Genomic DNA, 18,418 nt, shown 5'->3' on the forward strand with positions numbered 1-18,418 from the left:
AATATGGTGGGAGTGGGTTTATTAGCCTGGTTAGTGGCCAAACACATTCTGCAAGAGGCCCTTAGGTCAGGGTCCTGATTTAGGGCCATGCAGGCCTGGACATGGGGTACCACTGTCCATTTACCCTGTTTCCTGCAGAAGAGATCTGATAGATCATACTGAAGCTTAATGGCCCATTAATGGCCCATTTGTCCTTGTCTCGGAAGGAGTACTGAGGCCATGCATTGTTACAGAAGATCAATCTTTTTTTCTCCCTGAAATCTTGCAATCTGAATTGTTTTCAGTGGGTTAAAAGGCATTCCAAGGGAGAATCCTTGGGAACTAAAGAGGATCCCATGCTCCTAGAAAAGTAGAGAATGTCCATTACCAAGAAATCCCCTCCCCAACTCCTGGGTGGCATTCCATGGAGGGTATATCAGAGGTTCCTGGTGTCAAGCAACCGAGGCATCCCTCAAATGAAATCGCTATGATTACCTCCTTGCTCTGCCCTGTAAGATGGATGCCAGCATCCCCCCAAGTCCCATTGCATCCTAGGCTACAAATGGGGTGCCAGTGAATGAACGAAAATACTGTGCCATGCTGTGAAGGCTCTGAAGAACCTACCGTTTTTAACCCATAGAAAACACCAGAAAAATTTTATAAGGGGAAATTACCCAATTTTGTAATTTAAGTAGTTAGTAGGGGATATTGATGGAAAACAGTAAAGATAGAAATTCATCATGATCTAAGTGACGTGCCAACACATGTAGTCCTTACAGCTGACTTCCTTAGGAAACTGTCCAGGTTGAGTTTTAATTCATTTGGGTAGTGGTTTTGGCTAGCTTCAAGCAGAGGTCTACCTGGCCAGAAGCAGCTAGACCAGAGATATGGAAGGGATCACATTAGGCCAACGAGGAGGAAACCTCACACGGGAGTCTTAAAGTTGGCAGCTGTCCTAGTGACTTAGGTGGCAGTCCCATGCCCAAGACAGACAATTCTGTGTAAGAATAGGAATAAAGAGAGGGCATCAAGTTTCTGGGTCTTATTACCATTAGTGCCAGGGTACTAACTTCCAGCCAAAAGGCAGACCTTCTCCTCCCCATTGAGTAGTCATGAGCTAGAGGATTGCAGCCTGAGCAATCGACATGAAAGTATTTCAGTAAGACCGTACTCCTTGAAAAGCCCTTGAAATGAAAGTAAAAGAAGAGAAGAGGAAGTATTCACCAAGTTTGCACTGAGGTTCGGTGTCCAGATGATAAGACTCAGGCCCCATGTTGGGTGCCAAAATGATGTGAAGGGGCTGGAAGCGACAGTCAAGGAAGAATTCTTGACTTGAGATCTCAAAACATCTTGAGATGTTTTCAAGTGCAAAAAGGTGTTTTTAGGAAGAGGTGAGCTGGGGTTGTGAGGAGTGATTGATTATATACTTTGGAGTTGGGGGTGGGTTAGAAATAAAGGAAGTTTCCAAAAGGATTTTCATCTGTTAAAGAAGACTTAAAGGATCCTGGAGTTCTGGCTATTACCAAACTAAGGTTGCTTTTTTTTTCTAGCAAAGTATCAACATTAAGGCAGTTGTGAACTCCTTGAGGATTGTCATACTCTGCCTGTCTCAAGTATTTGTCAGTGGGCTGCAAGTTGTAAGGAAATTTAATTTTATCTACATTTCTTTTGCTTTCATTCTCCTCATTAAAATGTGTCAGGCTTTTCTTGTGCTACTTCTATGTTTTGAATCAGAGTTAACACAATTTTGCTCGCTTCAAGGTTATAAAGGAATTTATCATGTTTCTTTTAGTAATTGTACAGTTTTCACTTTTAAAAAATTTAGATCTCCAGCCCGTTTAAAATTTATCCTGGGGGCGCCTGGGTGGCTCAGTCGGTTAAGCGTCTGCCTTCAGCCCAGCTCATGATCCCAGGGTCCTGGGATCGAACCCCACATCGGGCTCCCTGCTCCACAGGAAGCCTGCTTCTCCCTCTCCTGCTCCCCCTGCTTGTGTTCCCTCTCTCGCTGTGTCTCTGTCAAGTAAATAAAATCTTTAAAAAAAATAAAATTTATCCTGATGTGTGTTGTGAGGAACAGATCTAATTTGAACTTTTTCCGCAGAGCTATCCACTTACTCCAGTACCACTTATTTAAAAAAGAAATCCTTCTTTTCTACAATGGTTTGAGATGCAACCCTCAACGTATACCAAATTTCTATATGCATTTGGGTCTCTTCCTGGATTTTCTATTCTGCTCCTTTGGTCTATCCATGCATGTGCTAATACCACATTGTTGTAATTATAGGAGTTTTATCATATGTTTTAATATCTGATAGAACTAATCATGCCCTCCTACCATGGTCTTTCTCAGAGTTTTCCTGGCTGTTCTTATCTGTGTATTCTTTTAAATAAGTTTCATAATCAACCTTTTTCTAATTTCTGATAAAAGCTTGATGGCACTTTTGGGGAAGATTGTACTGCATTTGTAAATTAACTTTGAAAGAATTGATATCTTTTCTTTTTTAGGCAGACGCTTAATGACTGAGCCACCCAGGCACCCCGAAAGAATTGATATCTTTATTATGGGAGTCTTCTGTCCAAAAACGTTGCCCTTCCATTTGTTCGTGTTTACTTTTGTGTCTTTCAGGAGTATTTATAGTTTTCCTCTTATACATTTGGCACGTTGCTTGTCAAGCTTATGCCTAGGTATTTTATTATTACTATCTGCTCTTAGGCATAAGGTCTGCCTTTCTGTTCTTTCTTCTAATTGGACACTGTTGAAGACCGCCGATTTCTGTATATTCATTTTATGTCATGATATTTAACTAAATTCTTTTATTTGTAGTTGCTTTTCCATTGATTCTTGAATATATTATCATCAAATAGAGATAGTTTCCAATTCTCATGTCTCTAACTGGTGTTGGCTCATGGATCCAACATAAAGTGAAAGAGACTGAAGATAGGGGCATCCCCATCAGAATACTATTCTTCTCAGTACAGTCCCTATCTTCAGCTTTCTTTCCACATCCTTCCCCCACTGCAGTCTAGCTTCTACCCCACCACTGTTCTGATTTGAAGCCAACCAAGGCTGCCAATAACCTCCTTGCAATTAAGTCCTGAGAACGTTTCCTGCTCTCAGAGAATATGCACCTCTTTTTTTTTTTTTTAAAGATTTTATTTATTTGACAGAAAGAGAGAGACAGTGAGAGAGGGAACACAAGCAGGGGGAGTGGGAGAGGGAGAAGCAGGCTTCCTGCCAAGCAGGGAGCCTGATGCAGGGCTCGATCCCAGGACCCTGGGATCATGACCTGAGCTGAAGGCAGATGCTTAATGACTGAGCCACCCAGGCACCCCTGCACCTCTTTTTTGAATGTTCTCCCTCCGTTGGCTTTTCTGGCATCACATACTGATGTCCACACCACAAACACACACACACACGCACGCACGCACGCACGCACGCACCCCCCCACACACACACACACCCTTGGTCTCCCACCAACCCCTCCAGTTGCAACTTTCAAGCTCCTTGTCCTCTGTCACTTCTCATTTTCAAGCCTCTTCTGACATTCTACAGTCTTCCTAAGCCTTCTCAAACCCTTTTCTGGATACCACTGACTCATGGTGACTCAGGCCCCATGATGGTTCTAAGTGACCTCCTGGCTTTGTTATATTGTTTTTTTTTTTAAGATTTTATTTATTTATTTGAGGTAGAGAGAGAGAGAAAGTGCATGAGTGGGGTGAAGGGCTGAGGGAGAAGCAGACTCCCCGCTGAGCGGGGAGTCTGATGTGGGGCTTGATCCCGGGACTCCAGGATTATGACCTGAGCCAAAGGCAGATGCCCAACCGACTGAGCCACCCAGGTGCCCCTGCCTTTGTTATATTGTAAACAAGACATCCCCCTGCCCCATGCACACAAACAGAAGTTATCAAAATCATTATTTACCATCATGTAATGGTTGAGATGAAAGGATTAAGTCAGCTGGTGCTAGGCAATGTAAACAACAGTGATAGGGAACATGAAGTGGTGACTCTTGATAATTCATGTAGAAGTCCTATACCAAGTGAGGAATTTGGTAATTTTAAGAACAGACACAGCTCTCCTTTGAGTTCCATATCTCACTGCCTCCTTGATACCCACTGAATGTCTCAAAGTCGCCTCAAACTCAGTATATCCCAAACCTCATTGTCTCCCACCACCTAGCCCAGAGAGTAATCTGCCTATTTTATTTTTTAAATCAACACACAGTACAACTGATGTGTGTGGATTTATGTTACCACTACCACAATCAGGATACAGAATAGTTCCATCATCCAAAACCCTCCCTCACGCTATCCTCTTCAGTCACACCTTCCCTCTCCCCCTAGCCCCTGGCAACTACTGATATATCTGTTCTATGTTCCCGTAGTTTTGTCTTTTTCAAGAATGTCTTATAAATGGAATCAGTCCCATGTATCCATCTGACTATGGGATATTTCTACCGGAAATGTCTCACAGGCACCTTAACCCAACATCATGACCCTCCTTCTAAATCTGCCCCTCCTCCTATGTCTTCTCAGGGAATATGCCATCGCCCAGCAGCCCAAGCTAGGAGAGTCATACTTGGTTCTTCTCTCTTTCATCCTCACTTCTAATTAGTCACTTAATCTTATTACTTATACTTCCTTTATGTCTATCCAATTAATCTATTTATTTCCAACCCACTGTTCTTTTACCAATGGATTCAGGCAGCCATCTCTCACCTGGTCTATTTCAACAGTTTTCTGGATTTTTTGCTCAAAAGTCTTACTGCCTTTGAGTCCACATCTACACTGAAGTAGGAGTGATCATCCTAACAAGCACAAAATCTTGTCAAGTCATCGCCCTGCTTAAAATCCTTCAGTGGTTGTCCTTTACCCTTAAGATCAATTTTAAACTCCTTAGATGACATTCGATAGTTTCCATAATATGCTTCCAGCTCTATCTCAACCCATTGCTCCTGGTCTCAGCCTACATGTCTCCCACACATATACTCTCACTTGCCCTGCTTCTTCTTTTAGTCTGGAGTGCCCTTTTCCTTCCCTAATTCAACTAATTCCTACTGTTCTTCATGTCTCTTTGGTTATAATCTCCTGGCTGGGCTAAGTGCCATTATTTTTATTTCTGTAGGAGAAACCTGAACTCTTCTCTAATACTTACCCCTGGTAGAGTAGTTCTCAAAGTGGATCTGCATGTCCCTGAGGTCAAAATTATTTTCATAATGAAACTAAGATGCAACCTTAGATACAACTAAAAGTATTCCAGATTTTTCACTGTGTTGAAATTTGCACTGATGGTGCAAAAACAATGGAGGATAAAACTGCTGGCCCTTGTCCCAAATCAAGGCAGTGGCACCAAATGTCTAGAAGTTGTTGTATTCTCCACAACCACTCATTCACAGCAAAAAACCCAAAACAAAACAGACCAAAAAAAAAAACCCTGAAAACAACAAAAACGAGTTTCACTTAACAATGTCCTCGATGAAACAGTAAAAATTATTAATTTCATTAAATCTCTATCCTTGAGTACATGTCATTTTAATATTCTGTGTAACAAAATGCAAGGTATATGCATAAAGCTGCATATTGATATATGATGAATTGTCTGAAGAAAAAGTATTTGATCATTTGAATTATGAACTGTATTAGTAGCTTTTGTCATAGTACAACTTTTTTTTTTACAGAAAAAACAAAAAACTATGGTTATACAGATTTGAGTATCTGGCAGATATTTTCTAAAACATGAACAGAGCTTGCCCATTTAAGGAAAATAACTAATGAATTTATTACAAATGATAAAATCTGAGCCTTTCAGGGGAAAAAAACCATATCTGAGCTTAATAGTGTTCCAAACACAGCTTTTCTGGTGAAATCAATATGGGTATTTATGACTATGACTTTTTTGATATTATATAATAACATATGTCAACATATGGAAAGCTGAATAACTTAGTAAGCCAGTATTTTCCAAATGCCTGATGCATGTTGTTATAAAAGTATGAATAGGTAAAAGATCCATTCAAAGTTCAAGATAGACTGATGGATTCCTAAGTTTGTTGATAGAGTTTCAGACTCTACATTGCAATGAATCTTTAAGAAAAAACCATTTGTAGGGCGCCTGGGTGGCTCAGTTGGTTAAGCGACTGCCTTCGGCTCAGGTCATGATCCTGGAGTCCCAGGATCGAGTCCCACATCGGGCTCCCTGCTCAGCAGGGAGTCTGCTTCTCCCTCCGACCCTCTTCCCTCTTCCCTCTCATGCTGTCTATCTCTCATTCTCTCTCTCACAAATAAATAAATAAATAAAATCTTAAAAAAAAAAAAAAAAAAAAAAAAAAAAAGAAAAAACCATTTGTAGTTTTGGTGTAGTATTAAAGAAGATTCACATTTATCTGAAAAGATTATTAAATACACCTCTAAATCAAAATTACTTCTATGTGTGAGGCCAGATTTTCTTCATGTACTTCCAATGAAACAACATATTACAATACATTGAATGCAGAAGCAGATATCAGAATCTAGTTGTTTTCTATTAAGCTGACATTAACGAGATTTGCAAAACAATGTCACTCTTATCAAAAGACTTTTGTGTGTGTGTACTTATGCTTCTCATTAAGATTGGTTGAGCCTAAAAAAAAAAGATTGGTTAAGCCTACTATATGTAATCTTTCACTGATTACAACTGAAAGCTCTGGCCAGAATACATAAAGCAACTACCTGAGGACACTGAAAAGTAATTGAGAGTAGGCAGATAGTAAAGGGAAGTCAAAATTTGAAAAATGACTGATATTATGGTGAGGTTTCTGTGGGTATTTTTTTTCCTCCGGTACCTCCCTACTTTAACCAGAGAGTGATCCAAATCCCAGACCTGGGCAGCAGATACAGATAGAAAAAATCTGAGAAATACTCTCTTACTGGTCAGAGAACTGGGAGGGATCACATATAAACAGAAAGTATGTGGGGACAAAGTAGGGAGCTAATGGGAATATTAAATGAAAAAAAAATTCAAATCCAAAAGAAGGCAGAAAGGGGGAAAGAGAGGAAAAAACACAAAGAGAACAAACAAAACAATAAAATATAGGCCTAAATCTAATTTATCAAAAATTATATTACATGTAAATGATCTAAGTATACCAAATAAAAGACAGAGGTTGTCAGATTAGATTTAAACTACATGCTGTCTACAAGAAACTCTATTTTTTTAAAGGATTTTATTTATTTATTTGAGAGAGAGAGAGCATGAGTTGGGGGGAGGGGCAGAGGGAGAGGGAGAAGCAGACTCCCTTCTGTGCAGGGAGCCCAATACAGGGCTCCATCCCAGGACCCTGAGATCATGACCTGAGCAGAAGGTAGATGCTTAACTGACTGAACTGCCCAGGTACCCTAAGAAACTCACTTTAATATAATGCTGTAGGGACGCCTGGGTGGCTCAGTGGGTTAAGCATCTGCCTTTGGCTCAGGTCATGATCCTAGGGTCCTGGGATCAAGTCCCACATCGGACTCCTTGCTCAGTAAGGAGCCTGGTTCTCCCTCTGCCTGCTGCTCCCCCTGCTTCTGCTTGCTCTCTCTCTGACAAATAAATAAAATCTTTAAAAAATATATAATGATGTAGACAGGTTAAAAGCAAAAGGATGGAAAAAGATATACTACTCAAAAACTAGCCAAAATAAAGCAAGAATCATTCTATTAATGTCAGAAAAAAAGTATAATCAGAACAAGAAAAATTGTCAGGATCATTATATAATGATACAAAAGTAAATTCACCAAGAAGATTTAACAACCCTAAATGTGCCTGCACCTAACAACAGTGCTTCAAAATACATCAAGGAAAAAACTGATAGAACTAAAATCAGAAGTAGATAAATCTCCAATTATAATTGGAGATTTCAACACTCCTCTCTCAGGAATCAATAGTACAAATGGACAGGAAATCAGCAAGAATAGAGAAGATTTAAACAATACTATCAACCAACTTGACCTAATTTATATTTCCAAAACATTACACCCAACAATAACAGAAAACACATTCTTTTCAAGTGCATATAAAACATTCACCAAGATAGATCATATCCATGTCATAAAATGAACACTTTAACAAATTTTTAAAAATTTGTTTTAAAATGTTTTTCAATTTTTAAGAATTGAAATCATATAAAATACGCCTATACAAAGTATGTCCTCTGGCCACAATGAAATTGAAGTAGAAATCAATAATAGTAAGATATCTGGGATACCCCAAATATTTAGAAATTAATCACACACTTCTAAATAATCCATGAGTCAAAGAAGTAGTGTTAAGGGGAAATAGAAAATATAAAATATTTTTAATGGAATTAAAAAAAGTATCAAAATTTGTGGGAGCAATTGAAGCAATTTTTAGGGGTAAATTTATAGTAGTAAACACATATATTATGAAAGAAGTTCTTTTTTTTTTAAAGATTTATTTATTTATTTGAGAGAGAGAGACACAGTGAGAGAGGGAACACAAGCAGAGGGAGTGGGAGAGGGAGAAGCCGGCTTCCTGCTGTGCAGGGAGCCTGATGAGGGGCTCGATCCCAGGACCCTGGGATCATGACCTGAGCCGAAGGCAGCCGCTTAATGACTGAGCCACCCAGGTGCCCATGAAAGAAGTTCTTAAATCTAAGTCTCTACCTTAAGATTGCAGAGAAAGAAGAGCAAATGAAACCCAGAGCACTGAAGGAAAAAAATAGCAAAGACCAGAAATCAATGAAGTTGAAAAAAATAGAAAAAAAAATCAATGAAACTAAAAGCTGTCTCTGATAGATCAATACAGTCAATAAACCTCTGGCCAGACTGACCAAGAGAAAAAGAGGGTAAAAAAAATTACCTATATTGAGACTGAAAGAGGAGATATCACTACAGAACATATATGAATTAAAAAGCTAATTAGTGGGGCACCTGGGTGGCTCAGTTGGTTAAGTGTCTGCCTTCGGCTTGGGTCATGATCTCAGGTCCTGGGATCCAGCCTCACATTCAGCCCCCTGCTCAGCAGGGAGTCTGCTTCTTCTTCTCTCTCTGCCCCTCCCTCCCCCGACTCATTCGCTCTCTCTCAAATAAATAAACAAATAAATAAACAAATAAAATATTTTTTAAAAAGGCAATCAATGAAAGTCATCATATTGACGAACTAAAGATAAACACTGTGTGATCATCTCAATAGATAAAAAACATTCAACAAAATTGAACATCCAGTCATAGTAAAAAACAAAACAAAACTCAGCAACCAAGGAATAGAAAGAATCTTAGAAACTTCTTTAACTTGCCAAAGTGCATTTAGAAAGATAACGTTAAAAGTCTGAATACTGGGGCACCTGGGTGGCTCAGTCGTTAAGCGTCTGCCTTTGGCTCAGGTCATGATCCCAGGGTCCTGGGATCGAGCCCTGCATCAGGCTCCCTGTTCAGCAGGAAGCCTGCTTCTCCCTCTCCCACTCCCCCTGCTTGTGTTCCCTCTCTCACTATGTCTCTCTCTGACAAATAAATAAAATCTTAAAAAAAAAAAAGTCTGAATACTTGGGCACCTGGGTGGCTCATTCGGTTAAGCTTCTGCCTTCTGCTCAGGTCATGATCCTGGAGTCCCGGGATTGAGCCCCATCTCGGCCTCCCTGCTCAGTGGGGAATCCGCTTCTCCCTCTCCCCCTCCCCTGCTCTTGCTGTCTCTCTCAAATAAATAAATAAAATCTTTAAAAAAAGAACAACTCCGAATACTTTCCACTTAAGATTGGGAGCAAGAAAAAGAATGTTTGCTTTCACCACCTCCTATTCAATATTGTACTTAGTTCTGGCCAGTGCAAGCAAGCAAGGAAAAGAAATAGATCCACATATGCATAGTTAGTTGAATTTTGACATATTTGCAAGACAATTCAGTGGGAAAAGATAGCATTTTCAACAAATGATGCTGGAATAACTGGGTATCCATAGGCAAAAAAGATGAACTTTTTTTTTAAAGATGAACTTTGATCAATACTTTGTACCATATAAAAAAACAAAACAAAACAAACAAAAACCTCCCAAAACTTCAAAGTGAATTCTAGATCTAAATGTAAAATATGAAATTACAAAACTTTTATTTTATTTATTTTTTTAAAGATTTTATTTATTTATTTGAGAGAGAGAGAGAATGAGAGAGAGAGAGCATGAGAGGGGGGAGGGTCAGAGGGAGAAGCAGACTCCCTGATCAGCAGGGAGCCCGATGTGGGACTCGATCCTGGGACTCCAGGATCATGACCTGAGCCGAAGGCAGTCGCTTAACCAACTGAGCCACCCAGGCGCCCGAAATTACAAAACTTTTAAAATAAAATGTGAATTTCCATTATTCAAAGAATTTTTAGATAACAACACTGACAGAATGATCCATTTTTTAAAACTTGATAAATTTGACTTGAAATAAAGACTTTTTCCTCTTAAAAGACACCAACCATTAAGAGAATGAAAAGGCAAGCCACATATTGGGAAGGTATTTGTAAATAACATATCTGATAAAGGACTTGTGTAAGTCTTATGGACTGAATGTGTCCCCCCAAAATTCATAGGTTGATACCCTAACCCCCACTGTTACTGTATCTGTGAGAAGGTGGTAGAGGTTTAATGAGTTCCTAAGCATGGAGTCCTAATCCTATAGACATGGTACACTTACTACAAGAGGAAAAGATGTCAGAGGTCTCTTTCTCTGTTATGTAAGGACACAATAAAAAGGTCATCTATAAGCTAGGAAGAGAGCCCTCATCAAGATCCAAAACAGCTAGCACCTTGATCTTGAACTTCCCAGCCTTCAGAACTGTGGGAAATAGATTTCTTTTGTTTGAGCGGCTCAGCCCGTGGTATTGTGTATGGTAGCGCAAGCAGATTAAGACACCAGAATAAATAAATAACTGTTGAAACTCAGCAATGAGAAAACAACACAATTAAAAACAGGCAAAAGATTTAAACAGACACCCTACCCAAGAAAATATGTGGACGGTAAATAACCACATGATAAACAGTTCAACACTATTAGTCATTAGGTAAATTCAGGTTAAAATCACACGTATTAGAATGTCTGAAATGGAAAGACTGATTTCAAAGTCCAGGAGCATTTGGTGAGGATATGGAGCAGCTAGAACTCATATCGCTGATGGGGATGTGAAATGGTAAAACCACGCTGGGAATCAGTGTGGTGGTTTTTTAAAAAGTTAAATATACACCTACCCTAGGACCCAGCCATTCTACTCCTAGGTATTTATCCAAGAGAAATAAAAATACATGTCCAACTTGTACATTCATAGCAACGGTGCTTGTAATAGCCGAAGTCTTTTACTCAATACAGTGGAATACTCAGCAATGCAAAGGAGGGACATGTGACACACACAATAACATGCATAACTCTGAGAATATGTATATGGAATGAAAAAGTATGTGCTGATTCCATTTACATAAAATTCTAAAAAAATGCAAACAAATTAGAGTTTTCTGGGATGGAGGCAAGGAGAATAGAAAAAAGGGCCTGAAAGAACTTTTGGGGGTAATAGATGGGTTCATCATCTTGATTCTGAAGATGGTTTTGTGTGTGTGTGTGTATACATGTACCCAAACTTATCAAGTTGTATACTTTAAATATGTGCAATTTATTACATATCAATTATACCTGTTTTTATAAAGATACTATTTTATTTTTATTATTTTTATTATTTTTTAAAGATTTTATATATTTATTTGACACAGAGAAGGAGAGAGCACAAGCAGGTGGAGCAGCAGAGGGAGAGGGAGAAGCAGACTCCCCACTGAGCAGGGAGCCTGATGCAGGGCTCGATCCCAGGACCCTGAGATCATGACCCGAGCTGAAGGCAGACGCTTAACCGACTGAGCCACCCAGATGCCCCGCAATACTATTTTAAATAGCTTGAAAAAATGAAATAGGTTTGCTTTATTGTTCTTGGCAAATACTGTGATTTTACAAATTGAAGATTTTGGGCAACCCTGCACTGAACAAGTCCATAGGCACCGTTCTCCCAAAACACTTGCTCACTTCATGTTTCTGTGTCACATTTTGGTAATTCTTACAATATTTAAAAACTTTTCATTATTATATCTGTTATGCTGATCTCCAATCAGTGATCTTTGTTGTTACTAGTAAAATTGTTCCGGGGCTGGGGCGCCTGCGTGGCTCAGTCGTTAAGCGTCTGCCTTCAGCTCAGGTCATGATCCCAGGATTGTGGGATCGAGCCCCGCATCGGGCTCCCTGCTCTGCGGGAAGCCAGCTTCTCCTACTCCCCCTGCTTGTGTTCCTTCTCTCACTGTGTCTCTCTCTGTCAAATAAATGGATAAAATCTTTAAAAAAAAATTGTTTCAGGGTGCCTGGGTGGCTCAGTCGGTTAAGTGGTTGCCTTTGGCTCAGGTCATGGTCCCACAGTCCTGGGATGGAGCCCCGCGTCCGTCTGTCCTCTGTCAGGCTCCCTGCTTAGTGGAGAGCCTGCTTCTCCCTCTCCCTCTGCTTGCCGCTCTGCCTACTTGTGCTCTCTCTGTCTCTCTGTCAAATAAATAAATAAAATCTTTAAAAAAATAAAAATAAATAAAATTGTTTGGGGTCACCATGAACCCTGCCCACATAGGACAGTGACCCATCCTACAGTAGCCCCTAAATGTTCAAGTGAAAGGAAGAGTCACGCATCTCTCACTTTAAATGAAAAGCTGAAATAATTAAGCTATTGAGGAAGGCATGTTGAAAACCAACATAGGCCGAAAGCTCAGTCTCTTGGGCCAAACAGCCAAGTTGTAAATGCAAAGGAAAAGTTCTTGAGGAAAATTAAAAGTGCCACTCCAAATAAAAGATAAAAAAACAAAACAGCCTTGTTGTTGATATGGAGGAAGTCTTACTGGTCTGGATAGAAGCTCAAACCAGCCACAACATTCCCTTAAGCCAAAGCCTAATCCAGAGCAAGGCCCTGACTCTCTTCAGGTCTATGAAGGCTGAGTGAGGTAGGGAAGCTGCAGAAGAGAAGTTTGAAACTAGCAGAGGCTGGTTCATGAGGTTTAAGGAAAGAAGCCATCTCCATGACATAAAAGTGCCAGGTGAAGCAGCAAGTGCTGATGTAGAAGCTGCAGCTAATTATCCAGATCTACCAAAAATAATTAATGAAGATGCCTGTCATAAACAAATTTTCAATGTAGACAAAACAGCCTTTTATTGGAAGAAGATGCCATTTAGGATTTTCATGGGTAGAGAGGAGAAGTCAATGCCTGGCTTTCAAGCTTTGAAGGACAGGCTGACTCTCTTGGTAGGGGTAATGCAGCTGGTGACTTTAGGTTGAAGCCAGTGCTCATGGACCATTCTGAAGATCCCAAGGCCCTGAAGAATTATGCTACATAAATGGAATAACAAAGCCTGGATGGCAGCACATCTGTTTACAACATGGTCTGCAGAATATTTTAAGCCCACTGCTGAGACCTACTGCTTAGAAAGACATCCTTTCAAAACACCACTGCTCATGGACAATGCACCCAGTCACCCAAGAGCTCTGATGGAGATGGACAATGAGATTCATGTTTTCATGCCTGCTGACACAACATACATTCTGCAGCCCATGGATCAAGGAGTCATTTGTCTTTCAAGTCTTATTAATTAAGAAATACATTTCTCATAAGGCTATCGCCACCATAGTGATTTCTCTGGTGGGTCTGGGAAAAGCAAGTTGAAAACCTTCTGGAAAGGATTCATCTTTCTAGATGCCATCAGGAACATCTGTGATTCCTGGGAAGAAGTAAAAATATCAACACGAACAGGAGTTTGCAAGAATTTGATTCTAATCCTTATGGATGAATTTGAGAAATCCAAGACTTCAGTGGAGGAAGTCGCTGCAGATGTTGTAGAAACAGCAAGAGAACTAAAATTAGAAGTGGATCCTGGGGCGCCTGGGTGGCTCAGTCGGTTAAGCATCTGCCTTCAGCTCAGGTCATGATCCCAGGGTCCTGGGATCGAGCCCCACATCGGGCTCCTGGCTCAGCGAGGAGCCTGCTTCTCCCACTCCCTCTCTCCCTGCTCATGCTCTCTCTCTCTCTCTATCTCTGCATCTCAGATGAATAAGTAAAATCTTTAAAAAAAAAAAAAAGGAAGTGAATCCTGAGGATGGGACTGGATTGCTACCATCTCATGATCAAAGTTTAACAGATGAGGAGTTGCTTCTTGTGAATGAGAAAAGAAAATGGTTTCTTGAGATGGAATCTATTCTTGGTGATGATAGTGTGAAGATTGTTGAAATGACAGGATTTAGGATATTACACAAACGTAGTTGATAAAGTACCAGCAGAATCTGAGAGGACTGACTTCAGTTTTAAAAGTTCTACTGCGGGTAAATGCTATCAAACAGCCTCACATGCTAGAGTGAAACTGTTCATGAAAGAAAGAGTCAATTGATGCAGCAAACTTCATTGCTGTCTTATTTAAAAATTGCCACAGCCACCCAAACCTTTAGCAACCACCACCCTGATTGGTCAGCAGCCCTCAACATCAAGGCAAGACCCTCCACCAGCAAAAAAGATTATGACTAACTGAAAGCTCAGATGATGGTTAACATTTTTCAGCAATAAAGTATTTTTAAATTAAGGTATGTACATTTTTAAGACATACTGCTATTGCACACATAATAGACTACATTATAATGTAAACATAACTTTTATATGCACTGGGAAACCAAAAACTTAATTCGATTCACATTATTGTAATATTTGTTTTACTGCGATGATCTGGAATCAAACTTGAAATATCTCCAAGGTATGCCTGTATAAATCGCCAAATATGTGCAGAATCTGTATGCTGCAAGGGACAAACACCAATGAAGGAAATCAAAGAACTAAATAAATGGAGAGACATACTATATTCATGGATGCAAAGACTCATTATTGTTAACATGTCAGTTCTCCCCAAATTGATCTATAAATTTAATGCAATCCAAATAAAAATTCCATTTGTTGTTTTTAAAATACATGTGTGTGGGGCGCCTGGGTGGCTCATCGGTTAAGTGGCTGCCTTCGGCCCAGGGCGTGATCCCAGGGTCCTGGGATTGAGCCCCACATCGGGCTCCCTGCTCAGTGGGGAGTCTGCTTCTCCCTCTCCCTCCCGCTCTGCCTACTGTGCTATCTCTCTGTCAAATAAATAAATAAAATCTTAAAAAAAACACGTGTGTGTGTGTATGGCAAGATATATGTGTAATATGTATGTGTATTATACACACACATATATAAGAATGCATATATGGGAAAAAGGATGCATATATAGAGAAAAAGACAATGATAAAGCATTTTTAAGATGATAACATTTGGGGAATCTGGGCAAAGAGTATGTACCATTCTTATAAGTTTTCTGTAACTGAAATAACAAAACAAAAAGATTTTATTTATTTATTTGAGAGATAGAGCGGGTAAGAGAGCAAGAGAGCACAAGCAGGGAGAGCGGCAGAGGGAGAGGGAGAAGCAGGCTCCCCGCTGAGCAGGGAGCCCGACGTGGGGCTCGATCCCAGGACCCTGAGATCATGACCTGAGCTGAAGGCAGATGCTCAACCAACTGAGCTACCCAGTGCCCCCAAAATAAAAAGATTTTTAAAGGGGTTATACTTATTGCTTTGTCATCTCTTTTTTTCTTTCAGGTGTTACATATTTTGTGAACACACGGCACACTGTTAAATTTTCTACACCACTTTTAAAAACCAAGTCATAGTCTATAATAAAAGATAGTTCAGTTTCTTTAACAAATCAGCTATTGTTAGATACTTACATTTGCTTTTCCCTGAGTTTCATCCTTATTCATCCTTTACCTCATATTCTTACTGCCTTCTCAATGTTTCAGACCCTTCCCTCCACTTCCACCCTGGGACTGAGTAAAGCTTTTCATTCCTGGGCCTTTGATGGCAGTGCTGGGGATAGAATGAGTTTAGATCAGGGGTCATCTATCCGTTGTATGAAGCCCACTTTGTTTGGCCTGCATGGTGCGTGTTTTTTGCTTGTTTGTTTGTTTTTAAGTAGGCTCCACACCCAGCATGGAGCCCAACGTGGGGCTTGAACTCATGAGATCAAGACCTGAGCTGAGATCAAATGTTGGACACTTAACCAATCAAGCCACCCAGGCGCCCTGTGGCATGGTGTTTTTAAGTGTTTGAAGTTATTGTCAAGATTTAAAAATTAGAAGATTTCACTTGAAAATCTCGATTCTTGACTCTCTTGAAACATCAGATCTGGCAACAGTGGGGCCCACATTCCAGCATGGCTCTCATGGCTGGAGTTCAGCTGCTCTCTGTAGAGGAGGAATAGGTTCTCTGCCAGCCCAGCTGTCTTTTCTTACTTATCTGCTGGCTCCCGTATGCACCCAGCCTCACGCAGGGCTCTGAAGACCCAGATCTGGAAACGCCCTCACTCAACACAAGAGCTGCTCAGGACTTGTCTCAGAAAGCAGGGTCGTTTAGAGGAAGAAAGCCCTGGACTATGAGCCAGGAGGGAGAAATTTTAGTCAGCTGGCCTGATCCTCCTGGTTCTAGTCTGCTCATCTGTTAAATGATCTAGATGGGTGGTTCTTAACTGGAAGACGGGAGGAAGGGTCATAATGTTAAAATAAGGTAAAGGTGGGTCTAGCTTTGCTCCCTCAATAAAGTGATGTCCTCCTGCTTGAGGATGACTATCTTACTTGTTGCAGATCATCTGCAAATCCAAACGATAACTATCACATGAGGTTAAGAGAGCCCAGGTTCTGGATTTGAATACCAGCTCTACCATTTTCGTGCTGTGTGATGTTGGCCAAGCGACTTCGCCTCTCTGAGCCTGGTATCTTATGTCAGACCTGAGAAAGTAGGAAGTAAGATGTTTTATCTATCTATCTAAAGGGGGATTTCAAATCCCCCTTTAATAGATTAAATCAGATGATGTGTATGAAACACTTATGAGTCCCTGGCAGAAGGTAAAGATTCTGTATAAATGTTGGTTACTTTCACTACCTGCTTCATAAGGTTGTTGTGAGGATTGAAAGATAATACAATAAGGTTGTTGTGAGGATTGAAAGATAATACAATAAAGTGTTTTAGCAAAGAACCAGGTACACAGTCAGTATTCAGGAAATGGTTACTTATAATTATTATGCATAAAAACTCCAAAGCAACTCATTGATTTATCATTGCCGAAGATGACAGAGAGAGCTCGGTGATGGTTTGATGGGACTTGGGGGAGTAAAGGAAAGGCTATCACATAGGTTTGAGTCTGAAGTCTAGAAACTGGGAAGCTAGGGAACAAGAAGCAGGAAAGGGGATGATGAGTCCCTGTTTGAAGAGATAGATTCTAAGACTTAAGTAGAAATTGGGATGCCTTTTGGGGGAGACAGAGATATGGAAGACAGAACTAAGGGTTGTCAATGCAGAGAAAGAAGAGAAGATTGGCAGTCATCGTTGTTTCCCTTTTTTTGCGGACATAAAAGTCCCAGGACTTGAAACAAAGAAGGCAGGGGCCAGATCTGATTGATTTCTGGGTCCCCCTAGCACAGGACTGTCACTGAGCAGGAGCCACTAATTCTCTCTGTGACTTAGTGGAAGTGACTTTCCCCTGTCTGAGCCGTTGCCTCATCTGTAAAATGAGGAAAAGCAAATCTACCTCTGAGGGTGTTGTAAGGATCCTGAGTTTGGAAAGTGCCCGGCAAAAAGTAAGTGCACAAATGGTGTCTGGTGTGACAACCCACAGCACACCCACCAGAATGGAAAAAAAAAAATTTAAAAGAGACAACATCAAGCGTGTGCATGAGTGGTGGGAGTGTAAGTTAGTAGAGCCTGACAGTGTCTACTAAAGCCAAACACACACCTGCCTTTTGGCCAGCAATTCCACTCTTTGGGGTATACCCAGATGTCTATCGAAGAAATGGACGAGAACTTTCATAGCACCAGAATAACCCCAAGCTGGAAAATATCCATTTTGAGGCATATTCACACAATGGAAAGCAGACAGAAATGAAAATGAAGGAACTATTCCTCTGTGCAATGTGGATGTCACAAATGGGATGTCAAGCAAAAAGAAGCCAAATACACAGTACGCACTACGTGGATTGAAAGAGACAAAGGTAATCCAGGCTGCTGGAGATCAGAAAAGGGAAAACTTTCAGAGGGGATGGCATGGCAGGAAAAGAGCCTGTGGGGGGCACCTAATGTTTGGTGTCTTGATCTGAGTACTGGTTATACTGGTGTGTTCACTTTGTGTAAAGCCATTGAATGTCGCTAATGATTTGTAGACTTCTCTGTATTTATACTAAAATAAAATGTTTACTCAACAAACACTGAGCAGTGTATCCCTGGGGCCAGAAGCAGGGGCTGTGGGGACAGACAGATCCGGGGCTCCACACTCTGACCCTTGTGACAGGCAAGTAGCTTCAAAGCTCTGAGCCTGTGTCCTTCTCTGTAAAAGGGTAACATACTGTCTACCAAGATTCAGT

The sequence above is a fragment of the Zalophus californianus genome, chromosome 17 (genome assembly GCF_009762305.2).
Source record: "Zalophus californianus isolate mZalCal1 chromosome 17, mZalCal1.pri.v2, whole genome shotgun sequence".
NCBI lineage: Eukaryota > Metazoa > Chordata > Mammalia > Carnivora > Otariidae > Zalophus > Zalophus californianus.